Genomic DNA, 12,734 nt, shown 5'->3' on the forward strand with positions numbered 1-12,734 from the left:
AAATGGCCATTAAGACCAATTCTTTTGATTGAGCTTACTCAAGTATCATTGTCTAACCTATTTGTTTTGTAGGTGGCTTGGCTCACATGCCCTAAGCCTTGTGCCTTGCACATCCATGTGCCTATAATGGACTGTTGTTTTCTGTTTCTGTTTGTTTTGTTTGAAGTTGCATACTAACATCTGCTTGACTGTTTCAGGTGCTTTAGTTGCTTAGTTCCTTGTGAACTTTTTGCTTTGCTTTGCTTGTATAAGCAATTCGCATTGAGGTATGTCTCTTTGTCTTCATGTAGTCTGGAAGACCTGGCCTGTTACTTGGCCAGGCAATTGTCTGAAGTCCTCCTTAAGAGGCAATGTTTGTGATTGTTTACTTTTGTCCCTGCATAGAGTCAAAGTCCTCCTAAGTGAAGAGGCAATTGGTGGAAGGTAGGGATATGCAATCTATCCCCCACTATTCAGTGTGTCATCTGCTTTGCTCACACCACTATGTTGATGCATTGCGGATACAAACCCAAGATCTTGTACAAACTGTACAGTGGAGTCAGTTTTAAATGTGTAGAAGGGTTCCCGCTTTCTGAACCCACACATTCTTGTCTTGAGCTCTCCCAGGCCAGGGATAAGAGCTGTGAGGTCTCATCCTCACTTCATCCTTTCATCTGCTTCACCTTAGTCTCTCAATGGCAAGGTTAAGAGCACCTTTTACCCTATTCCAGTTGGCCTCAGTGCCTAACCCTTGTTTGAGCCTCTTGCTTGTGTATAGTGTGTGCTATCTGTGCTTGTAGGATTGTTTGACTTGCTTCCTGTGCAAGATAGGATTGTTTGACTTGCTTCCTGTGCAAGTTAGGATTAGTTTAGACTTGCTTCCTGTGCAAGTTAGGTTTTGCTTGGCTTGCTTCCTGTGCAAGTTAAGTATGTGTGGCTTGCTCCCTGTGTGAGCCATACTTAGGATAGGTTGGCCCTTGTGCCATTTAGCTAGAAACCATAACTTAGGGTTGATTTTGCATGACAACATCTAGGCTCGAGTCGTAGTCTCCCTAGTGTTGTGTCTCCCTCTGTTATCTGGTTAGGCTAGATCCTTTATCCCTGCGTAGGGGAACTACATCGCCCTGATCTTCATACCAGATGAAGTATGTAGGCAGGAGATTGAGCTGATCTCTCCGGGCGCCCTTTTTCTTTTTTGTGTGTGTTGTCTGACAGTTGCTAGGCTCGAGTGCCTGACTCCTTAGCAATTTGTTGTCTGTCTGTGTGAGTGTGTTGTTGTGTGCTTGGAAGCTGATGTAAGTCCATCGAGTGGCATTTGGGTTCCAGTGTGCGTGTGTTTGGTTCGGATGTCAATGTAAGTCCAGTGATTGGCATTTGGGCTCCATGTTTGCCTTCTTGTGTGTTTTGGTTCGGATGTCAATGTAAGTCCAGTGATTGGCATTTGGGCTCCATGTTTGCCTTCTTGTGTGTTTTGGTTCGGATGTCAATGTAAGTCCAGTGATTGGCATTTGGGCTCCATGTTTGCCTCTTTGCGTGTGTTTAGGTTCGGATGCTGACATAAGTCCAGTGATTGGCAGTCGGGCTCCACGTTTGCCTATTTGTGTTTGTTTGTGTGCGTGTCAGCCGAGCTACGAATGCTCTGATTCTTCTCTCGTCCGAGAAGATACGTATGCATAGGATGCGATATCCTAGCGAGCATGTGTCGTTTCCCCAGTCCGAACTACTTGGACTCTGATGTCTATGCCTGATAGACTAAGTAGGCCCAGGATGTGACATCCTGCCGAGTTCAGTTTCAGTCAGTCTCTTGCGTTTCTTTCAGCCAGTGTGTGTAGATGTTTATGAGCAGTGTTTTAGCAACCAATATTCCTTCCTTTTGTGCGTGGATCCCGTAGAGTACTACGGATGCGTAGGGGTGCTAATACCTTCCCTTCGCATAACCGACTCCCGAACCCATTCTCTTTGGTCGCGAGACCATGTTCTTTTCCAGGTTTACTTCGAGCGTTTCCTTTCCCTCTTTTGGGATAAATAACGCACGGTGGCGGCTCTGTTGTTCTTTCTTTTCCCGCCGGTTTTTCGCGCGATGCGACAGCTGGCGACTCTGCTGGGGATAAAGAGAAGTTGACCTATGCTGGTCCATCTTCCCTGAGCGAGTCTCTCCTAGCGCCCTCTAGGTTAGGGTTTTGGTTGCTTTGTGCTGTTTTTTTTTATTATTGCATTCATTGTATATATGTGCATTTATTGCTTGCATTTATTATTTGCATTAATGTTTGCATTTCATTCATATTCATCTGTTGTGCTGTCTGTGTTTCTCTGTTCGGGGGTGGGAGTTACTTGAGGTAAAAGGTCCAATACCTAGACCATGAGTGAAAATCTAGGATGATTAGGAATAGAGTGATTCATGGGAAGCGGGTGGTATGGCGCCACTTAGCGGAACATTGATATCACGAGCAGTTCAGACCCTGGTGGGATGTTATCGTTACATACTTCGGGTGTGTATATGATGATGTTCTGCGAAAGGTTATTTATGCTGCGTTTCTCTCGACCTTACCCTGGCCTAGATGACACCCGTGAGTGGGGAGGGTTTGATCATTACAGGTACAGTTGCTGATTGTTGGTGACTTGTTGGTGACTCTTGATACTGGTGGTGACTGTAAGTTATGGGCATTTATTTCTGGGACGCCAGAGTTCTGTCCATGGTTTATCAGCGGGTTCCGTTTATTTCGGATCCCCGGGCTGAGTTGAGAGTACTTGTTCAGAGGATCCATTTGTCACCCGTTTAGTGAGTGTTCCTGTAAAGATAAGTGATATAATCTCCGGTTCCGTTTATTTCGGAACCCCCCCAAGTTGGATTTATGATGACTTGATCCCACAGATTGACTGATTCAGAAAAGCAGAGGGTCTACAGTTAACTTGGTGGCACAAAGGCCTGCATTCATGCATTTGCATCATATCATCTCGCATTCATCTGCATTCAACTCATGTCTGTCCGTACTCAGGGTCCATTATTTTTAAATTAAAAACCCCGGTTGAGAGACATCCAGATGTCAAAATGTTGTTGATGAAATTTTATCTGTCTCGATGAAACCAGAAAAAAGAGGACTGAATATTCCTGGTACGGACAAACATTGCATGTGTGAGTCATACTAACCCATTTGCTGTTTTGTAGGTTTCAGTATTCAACCGGCGCGCATAGCTCGTCTGTTCAGATAACCTGCTGAGGGTCAACAAATCCAAGCTGATGGATCTTCTCAACGCCGACGTCCTTGAGCTGAAAGAGATGATGAGGGAGTTGTTCAGTGTTGTGCAAGGACTTGCCTTGGGACAGAAAGCCATGTCTGAAAGATTGGAAAGGATCGAGAAATGGCTGATAGTGGAGAAGGTTCAGGGGAAGGCTCCGTCCTCCGAAGTGAACAAACCTTCTGGTACTGTAGCAGAGAAACCCTCCGACAGTGGTCCATTCAAGAAGAAGGTTGAGCCAGTTGGTGTGCCCGCAAAGAAAGAACGTAGCAAAGATCGTTATCATCCTTATGCTGTCACTGTAACCACTCCTGTCAACAATCCGCCTGCTCAACAGCAACAACTGCCACTTCAACAGAAGACACCGGAAGCTAAGAGCCAGGTGAAGAAGAAGAAAGAGGATCGTCAGTTCGAGGAACCACCCGTGACTTACGCCCTTCTGTTCCAAAGGCTGATGGATCTTGCGTTAGTACGGCCAAGGATATTGATTCCCCTAGAACGGCAGAAGAGGCCACCAAACTATGATGAGAATGCCAAGTGCGAATTTCACTCTGGGGCACCCGGACACAACGTTGAGGGCTGTAGAGCTTTTAAGCATGTCGTCCAGGACATGGTGGACTCCGAGACCATTAACTTGGCCCAGATTATGAAGGGGGATGTCAACCCTGCGCCCAGAAGGGGTCCTGTAAAAGTCAAGATGGTGAAGAAAGCTAGGAAAGGAGTGGAAGTGTCTGAAGAGGGTCAGCTGAAAGGTCCAATGGCTATGGTTCCAAAATTTCTGATGCAGGATGGAGCTTTCCCTGCTGTTGATAATGCTTGTGCGACTGTCACTACAGAAGAGTGTGCATTGATGAAAGACACGACCCAGAAGATGAAGAAAGTAGAAATGAATAATGTAAGATGCAAAGCACCCAGTCTAGCAGTTGAAACCATCCAGGTCGAGAATGCCTTTGTCGCTGAGAAAAAGAAGAAGCTGTCCATTTCTTCTTATAAACAAGCTCTGGAAGTGGTAAAGAACAAAGAGGCCCAAGGCTGGGGGAGTATCATTGACATCGTGGCAAAAGCAGACATGTTTGGAGTCGGTTATCATCCAGATTTAGAGTCGTCCAGACCAGACAGAGGATGTCGTCCACTATACGCCTTCGTCAGTGCCGGAATGCTGGATCCTGGTCATGCCCGTTCAGTGGTTGAAGATGTTGACAGCGACCGCGAACTCGAGTTGTGGATAGAGTCGTGCGTGCCAGGCGATTGGAGGGCCTCCAAAAGCATCACTGTCACTCATTCTGAAGAGTAGTATTTCTGTTTTTCAATTTTTGTTTGCATGAAAGCCATACGTTTTGCCCAAAACGTAATGGTCCATTGTAAGGGCCACCTCATGTGTTTCATTTTGCAACATTTTGCATCAGTAATGAATGGATGTTTTTTGTAATTAAAAGCGGCGTTCCCTGTTTTTCACTTTTTGCAGTTTTAAAAAAAATAAAATAAAATAAAAATGGCAACGTTCTTTCATTCTCTTTCCTTTTGATTTTGTCTCGTTCCAAAGTGATTACTCTCCTGATCTCACCGATAACGATTTGGTTACACCTCTGTATGACTTCGACAATTCAATCTATCATGCCAGAGAGAAAGACGAAGAAGATTGGGATTTGCTGGAATTAGCCAGGTCATTGAAACAAGAGGAGAAGGTGATTCAACCACACGAGGAGCGATTCAAGATTGTTACTCCAAGCTCCGCCGAGGTTAGAAAGCAAAAGCTGAGGCCGACAAAGGATGAGAAAGAGAGAAGATGTGAATAGACTATCAAGATGCGAGCAGAGCTAATCAGAAAGACGCATTCCCGGTACATCACAATGAGGTATTGGTTGATTATATGGCTCAGGTCTCAGTGTTTATCTTCATGGATGGCTTCTTGGCCAAGACCAGATTGAATTGTTGCCAGATGATATGGAGTAAACCAGGTCCATCACACGAGGGGTACCTTCTTGGTCTAAGTTGATGTCGTTCCGTCACATGAGGCCGGTGCCACGTATCAGAGGTCTACGGTGACTTTGTCTCGTGATATGATTCATCGTGAAAGCAAACACCATGTTGACGACGATGACAAAATCCCAAGCAGAACAGGGGCATCCGGTAGACTTGGGGCAAGTTGTTCGACCGTTTAAGATAACTCGTACTGTTGAGTCTGAAGCAGTGCACTTATGGAGTGTTGTCCATCAAGCTACCGAGGCTTGTTGAGAGCGAATCAGAGGAATCGAGGTCGATCCTGCTAAAAAAAAAAAAAAAAAAAAAAAAAAAAAAAAAAAAAAAAAAAAATGAATTACAGGGACCTTTGATTTTGATACCTCAGTGAAAGAGATAACTGTTAATCCGGTACTTGATAACCCTCGAGGGGTCAACGAGGTGCGTATTGAGTCAGCATGACTAAGTCTTGTCGAAAAGAGTATGCAATTTACCTAAGCAAAGAGTTTATCGACTGTGAAACCATACACCCGCTGTTCAAAAAACTTGATGTACTTTGGCATAGGCTGCTCGCCGACTGAGACAGTGTAAGTTGATTCATACCACTTTGTGGATGTCCAAAATGGATCTGATCAGATATGTGTTTGAGAAGCTAGTAGCAACCCATGGAAAGGTTATCAACCAAGGAAGTTTGAGGTCCCTGATGAGGACATCTCGAGGTACTCAAATCGAAAGATTGAGAGTGACCGATCCCGGAGGAGGGGCCTGGCCCTGAATCCGAACGGATTCCGATGTCTGATGGGGAAGTAAAGTGAATGAGGTAGTGCTCCCCGAATCCCAGTTGGTTGCACCAACAATGGTGGCTGAACATAAAGTCTGTATCCTGGATATTGAATCTTGGGATGTGCATCTGCTTGGGGCAGTGACTTCCTCACAGATATATGAGAAATCAGAGAAGACTGAATGGATAAGGACTCAGAATGACACGTTGAGTCCAACCGAGGGAAGGGCTGACAGTTACTTGTCATGGGGCAATTGTACCCGGTGAACGAAGCATGCTGTTAACCAAGAAGTATGACCTCGCGCGTACCACGTGGAAGAATTGGTTGAAAGGGATCCTTCCTCCTCAAGACGATTGTAGGGCAGATGGACAAACAGGTATGAATGTCCGTTCGTGGTCAAGAGGGTCCCATCTGACAGAACCTTGTTGTTTATGACCACGGATGACGACGATTTTTCCATTCCCTGTGAATGCGGACGCAGTTAGAAAATACTTCGTGAAAGAAACCCGCTGGACAAAAAAAAAAATAAAGAGTCCAGGCAAAAAATGGGCATCCCGGCGAACCAAGAAAAAGAGAAAGGTTCGGGCAAAAGTTAGGGATAATAAAAGAAAAGAAATGTACACCCGGCAAGTTGAAAACCCGCAAGGGCGGCTTGGGCAAAAAAGGGTATCCCGGTGGACTGAAACCCGAAAGGGCGGTCCAGGCAAAAGAGGGATTGAAACGAACAACTGCGTCCAGCGTGATCATTTGTGCTCATGATGACTTGGATAATCTCCGACAGAGACCGATCGGAAGCGTCTGGTTCAGAAGACAGAAGGTGCGGAAAGTCCTGAGGACATATGAGGTGTAACCGAGTTGGAACCCGATGAGATCGCATTTTCACGTTGCCACTAGGATAGATTTTTCTTTTATGTGCAATCACCTCTTTCCAGGGTTTGCTTCCTGTGTGTTGCTCAAATTGTGAGCCATCTTTTATTCCAGTCAAATAAAGCGTGTGTTCGGTCAAATAAATTTTGTTTTTTGTGTCATTACTGTTTTGGTTACGAAAACATCTATTCATTTTGATAAGAATATTTGCCTTTTGAAACATAGAGGTCCCTTCTGATGCATGCTTGTGAGATTGAAATCTGGAAATCTTACTTGGAAGTCTGAGTGACCTAAGTGTTGAAATATCAGAACACCTGGGGCATACCTGGGGCACGTTTTTATCTGACGATCTCTTGTGCAGGTGATGTTAGACATCTTCATTCACTTGCCAGTTGTAACATGAACCCTTTTGACAAAGAGATCCCCTCAGAGTCCAACCAGGGGCAAGGGATAGATGAACCGTGAAAAGACGGTGAAGGATTACGACGACGATCCTGGAAAGTTAATCAAGAAGACTCTTCAAAGTCTGATGATTGGAAAGTATGTATGAATCCCAAGAGTTCAGCCTCCGTGAAGTACGAACGAGTTGGGAATACAAGATGATGGAGCAGAAAAGTCCAGAAGAGTCTGGGAGTTCTTAAAAGTGGAAAGTCAGCACTATGGGTGGATGATGGATACTAGTGTTCGACGAGTCGACCGACATCCCTGTCAAACAAGCTGTATCTCCCCAGAGGATTGAGAGTGTGATCTCCCTGGCAGATTCGAGATCGTTGTCTCCTCAGCAAGCCTGAAGGTTATCACGTCCCCAGCCCAAGCCAGTATTGAAGCTATCAGAGTTATTTCCCCTGCAAAGATACCTGTGGACAGTACCTCCTTTCCCCAACAGATCTAAGGATTGCTTCTCCCCAGCAGTCCTGTGATTGCAGATTTCCCCAGTTGAGAATCCCCGCTGAGCGCCTGGCAGTTATTTTCCCCGGGAGCACCCCAGTGGAGTTTATCAGTAGACTGTTGGTGTGTTCCCCAACAATTGGTTTTGTGATGCTATCATCTCCAGTGTGGCCGTGAGTGCTTATCCCAAGCAGGTTTGTGGGAATTCATCTCCAGTATGATATGACGTGCTATCATCCTCGACAGAGTTGTTACTCTTGCCACTACGGTTGTTCTCTCCGCTAGGATTGTTCTCCTCAGCAGAATGGCGTGGTTTTTCCTCAGCAAGTTCCCCGAGTGGAGCGGGTCTTATGAAATACATCTCCAGCAGTGATTCTCTTACATATGGATTGGTTGGGTTGTCCCTAGTGGAGTAGCATTTATTTCTCCAGCAGAGTTCATCCTACCAGTGGATCGGACGAGTTTCTGTAGTAGACTGATATCTGCATCCCCAGCTGAGTTGATTCTACTTATGGATCGCGTAGGTTATCCCTAGCGGAGTAACAGACATTCTCCCAAGCAGGGTTTATCCTATCTGAAGGTTGGTTGAGTCTTTCTCCCAGTGAAGTCGTTGTACCATTCCCCAAGCAGAGTTCTCCGCAGAATATTTCCCCAAGAGGAGTCTCCCCACGGAGTCAGAGTATCTGGTCATTTTGGCTCCCTAGCCAGGGTTCATTTGCATTTTGCATGTAGTAATCATTGCATCTTCAAAAATCGCGTAGCATTTCCATTCCTAAATGGAGCATTACGCCATAGAAAAATTCAAACATATGCATTCATGTGTTCGAAACCCCATCAAACCGTATTCCCTGCAGAGACGGATTTTTGTTCAACCTGTACAAACGCATCGGCTACAGTTACTCCAGTCAACATTTGGTGTTTATAATCCCCACAGAGGTTTATTTCCTCACCTGTTGGTGACAGAAAGTTTGTTTCTCCCCAGTGAGACCCCCTGCAAGTGTTCAGCCTAGCCCTGTCATCTTGAGAATGTCAGTATACCCTGTCAGCACCCGTGTCTGGTATTCTTTGGTGTCGGTAAACACCATCTTTCGGTGATTTCCAGTCATGCGTAAGTGTCTGGTCTTCTTTTGATGTCGGTAAACATCCTCTTTCGATGTTCATAACGTCGCTATCCCTTCCCTAGTGAAGATTACTCCTCTCCGTTGGTGTCGATAAACGTCGAGTTTTTCCTAGTTATCCGATGATGTCTAGTTGTACCCCTCTCCATGCAGAGTCTCCTCTCCGTTGGTGTCGATAAACGTCGAGTTTTTCCTAGTTATCCGATGATGTCTAGTTGTACCCCTCTCCATGCAGAGTCTCCTCTCCGTTGGTGTCGATAAACGTCGAGTTTTTCCTAGTTATCCGATGATGTCTAGTTGTACCCCTCTCCATGCAGAGTTACCTCTCCGTTGGTTTCGATAAACGTCGAGTTTTTCCTAGTTATCCGATGATGTCTAGTTGTACCCCTCTCCATGCAGAGTTACCTCTCCGTTGGTTTCGATAAACGTCGAGTTTTTCCTAGTTATCCGATGATGTCTAGTTGTACCCCTCTCCATGCAGAGTTACCTCTCCGTTGGTTTCGATAAACGTCGAGTTTTTCCTAGTTATCCGATGATGTCTAGTTGTACCCCTCTCCATGCAGAGTTACCTCTCCGTTGGTTTCGATAAACGTCGAGTTTTTCCTAGTTATCCGATGATGTCTAGTTGTACCCCTCTCCATGCAGAGTTACCTCTCCGTTGGTTTCGATAAACGTCGAGTTTTTCCTAGTTATCCGATGATGTCTAGTTGTACCCCTCTCCATGCAGAGTTACCTCTCCGTTGGTTTCGATAAACGACGAGTTTTTCCCAGTCGTCCGTTGACGTCTGGTTGTGTTTCTCTCATTCCCATTCATCTGTAAATGTCTGGTCGATCTTTTTGGTGTCTGTAAACATCATCTTTCGATGTCTGTAAACGTCGAGTCTTCCCATTCATCAGTAAATGTCTGGTCGATCTTTTTGGTGTCTGTAAACGTCATCTTTCGATGTCTGTAAACGTCGAGTATTCCCATTCATCTGTAAATGTCTGGTCGATCCTTTTGGTGTCTGTAAACATCATCTTCCGATGTCTGTAAACGTCGAGTTTTCTCCCATTCATCCGTTGATGTCTGGTCGAGTCTCCCCAGTCATTCATTAATGTCTGGTTACCTCTCCGTTGGTTTCGATAAACGTCGAGTTTTTCCTGGTCGTCCCCAGTTGGCTACCTCTCCGTTGGTCTTGGTAAACGTTGAGTTTTTCCCATTTCGTCCGTTGACGTATGGTTGTATCCCTTCCGGTCATTCATTAATGTCTGGTTACCTCTCCGTTGGTCTTGGTAAACGTCGAGTTTTTCCTAGTTGCCCGTTGGCATCTAGTTGTGATTTCTTTCCCCCATTCATCGTCGTTGCGATGTCTGGATATGGCTGTACCCTTTGAAAACAAAACCAAAAAAACAAAATACCCAGTAATAAATATCAAATCCCAGTGGACGTTTCCATTGGTGGATCCCTGTATTGTGCAAATTCTACGGTTCTTGGTATTCAATCCCTGTTTACCCTGAAAGTCTGACAGCCATTGCTCTCATCCATTCGGGTTCCCAGCTGATTGAATAGGGGCAGCTGTAGCACCTCAAATTTGCACCTATCATTGTACATACATTTTCATATTAGGTCATAGCATATCATGACCCATTGCATAACATTTGCATTGTCCCTCAGTTGCCTCAAGAGCAAGCAATCAGAAATTAGGTCAAACTAATCTCCTGATCAGTCAACCAAGCAAGCAGAAGAATTTCTCATTGAATCAAGGCCTTGGGGTTTGTCCAACAAGTTCACATGGCTTAGAGGTCTATTTGAAGTATTTTGGTCAAGGGTTAAGGGCTCAGAGGTCAGCAGTTCATGCCCAGACAGTCAAAAACCCTAAAAAAGTCAACTGTCAGCCAAAGCAGTAGATAGTGGTCATTCTTGTGGAATTTGGGCACCATGGTCAATGATCAATAATTCATACAACTTGGGACATCATTTGAAGTCAAGTTCTCAAGGAATTAGGGTTTGGAAGTCATCAGTCAATGCACAATCAGTCAGAAACCCTAAAAGTCAACTGTTGGTCAACTGTCCATTTAATCAGTGATTTGATGATTGGAATTGGTTTGTGAGAGTTCATTCATGTCCAAATAGCCATCATATATCATGCCAAACACCATCATGGAAGAATTTGAAGCCAGATCAAAAATTTCCCAAAACGGAAACTGGGCCTGTAACTGAAAACTGCCATAAATGGAAAGTTTTGATCCTCAAACTTACATCATGATACAAGCCTCAAATGAATTTTTGCCCAACATGAAAGTTGAAGATCTTGTTCTCCTATTTCCAAAAAGTCCTAGAACTCTCAATTCCCATGTATGGTTGGCAAGTTATGATCGAATCGATTTTAGAAAATCTTGAACTTCAAAGGGCCATATCTCCCAAACCGTTTGGCCAAATTTGGTGGGGTTTTTTCCTACAAACCACATTTTTCATCCTCTTTCCAAAAATATAAATTTCATGACCCAAAACTTCACCAATCAAAATGGCAAATTTTGACCTTTTTCATTTAAATGTAAGTTTGACCAAGAGTTGACTTTTTGACTCAAACATTTTTTCAGCATTTGGCCAATTGGGACAGCTCATAAATATCATTTTGAGTGTGTTTGCAAAGTCAAATTATGCAGCACATGTGAATCTATACTTGGTTGCTTGAATTGTAAGAAAAGTACAAATTAACCATACTTGTCCATACCATTCACCATGCCTTGTACCAACAGCATTATGCAGCATCCTGCTGTCATTAGCAGTTTAAAACCTCAGAAAAGAAGCCACACTAGCTTACTTGAACATTGGCAAAAGGACATTGTTTCAACAACCACATCCATGAACCATGCTTTACCACATCATAGCAATTTGGTGCAGCATAGTTTTCTGTCATTTTGGATACATGAGGCTGCACAATACCACAGAACTGGAGGCTGCAAAAATCACACCTTGACACTGTTGGAAAGAACTGTCAAATTACCACAGTGGGAGGACATTGCCTTGCCACCAAAAAGCAGGATCCAACAGCAGTTTATTTTGGGGGGGGGGATGTATTTTCTGTCCTTTTGAAGACAGCAGCAGCAAGGGCAGCAGAAAAACCCTTTGGCCAAGGCAAATGAGCAGGAGGCATTCTCATTAAAAAAAAGAAACTCACTGATGCACAAGGGCACTCTCTGACCTGGCCATTTTCGTTTTGCATTCAAAAAAATCCTGTCACCACATCCTACAAAAGAGGACTCTGCTATTGGCATTTGGCTTTGGCTGTCAAGAACACAATAGAACCAAACATTGCAAAAAACAAGAAGCAACTGCAAACAGCAGCTTTGCTCACCATTTCACCCTTTGGGACCTGCCTTCCACCAACATCCCACTGCAGACAAACCCTTGTTTAACTCACTCATGATAAAACCCTCATCCTCTCTCACTTGGGCATTTAGCAAAAATCTGTCACAACTCAAGAGATCACAAGACCAAACCTTGACCTACAGAAGAACAACTTCTAACAGTAGAGTTTCATCCTGACCAAAAAACCATTCTTTCACTCATCAATAGATTTTCACCTTTTTGGCCATCTTTCAAGAGAAAAAGACTGTCAAGGGAAAGCAGAAAAGAGGAGAAAACACCAGACCTTGTGCAGGTTTTCTGCTATCATTTTTTAAGATGCAAATGGCAGCCACATAGAAAACCAGTAGCAGACCAAACATACACCCTGGCTTTGCATTCCTTTTGCTGTCAAAAGCATCAAAGTAACAGCCAAAAGACCACAAGACCATAGACAATCACCTTCACTCTTTGGCCAACCATACCATGACCTGGCTTGGCATTTTTTCTGTCCAGAAAACCTGTCCAAAACAAAAAGCTGCCTGAGCCTTTGTTTTGCATCTAAAAAACCTTACC

This window comes from Lathyrus oleraceus, chromosome 7 (assembly GCF_024323335.1).
Source record: "Lathyrus oleraceus cultivar Zhongwan6 chromosome 7, CAAS_Psat_ZW6_1.0, whole genome shotgun sequence".
In the NCBI taxonomy this organism is placed as follows: domain Eukaryota; kingdom Viridiplantae; phylum Streptophyta; class Magnoliopsida; order Fabales; family Fabaceae; genus Lathyrus; species Lathyrus oleraceus.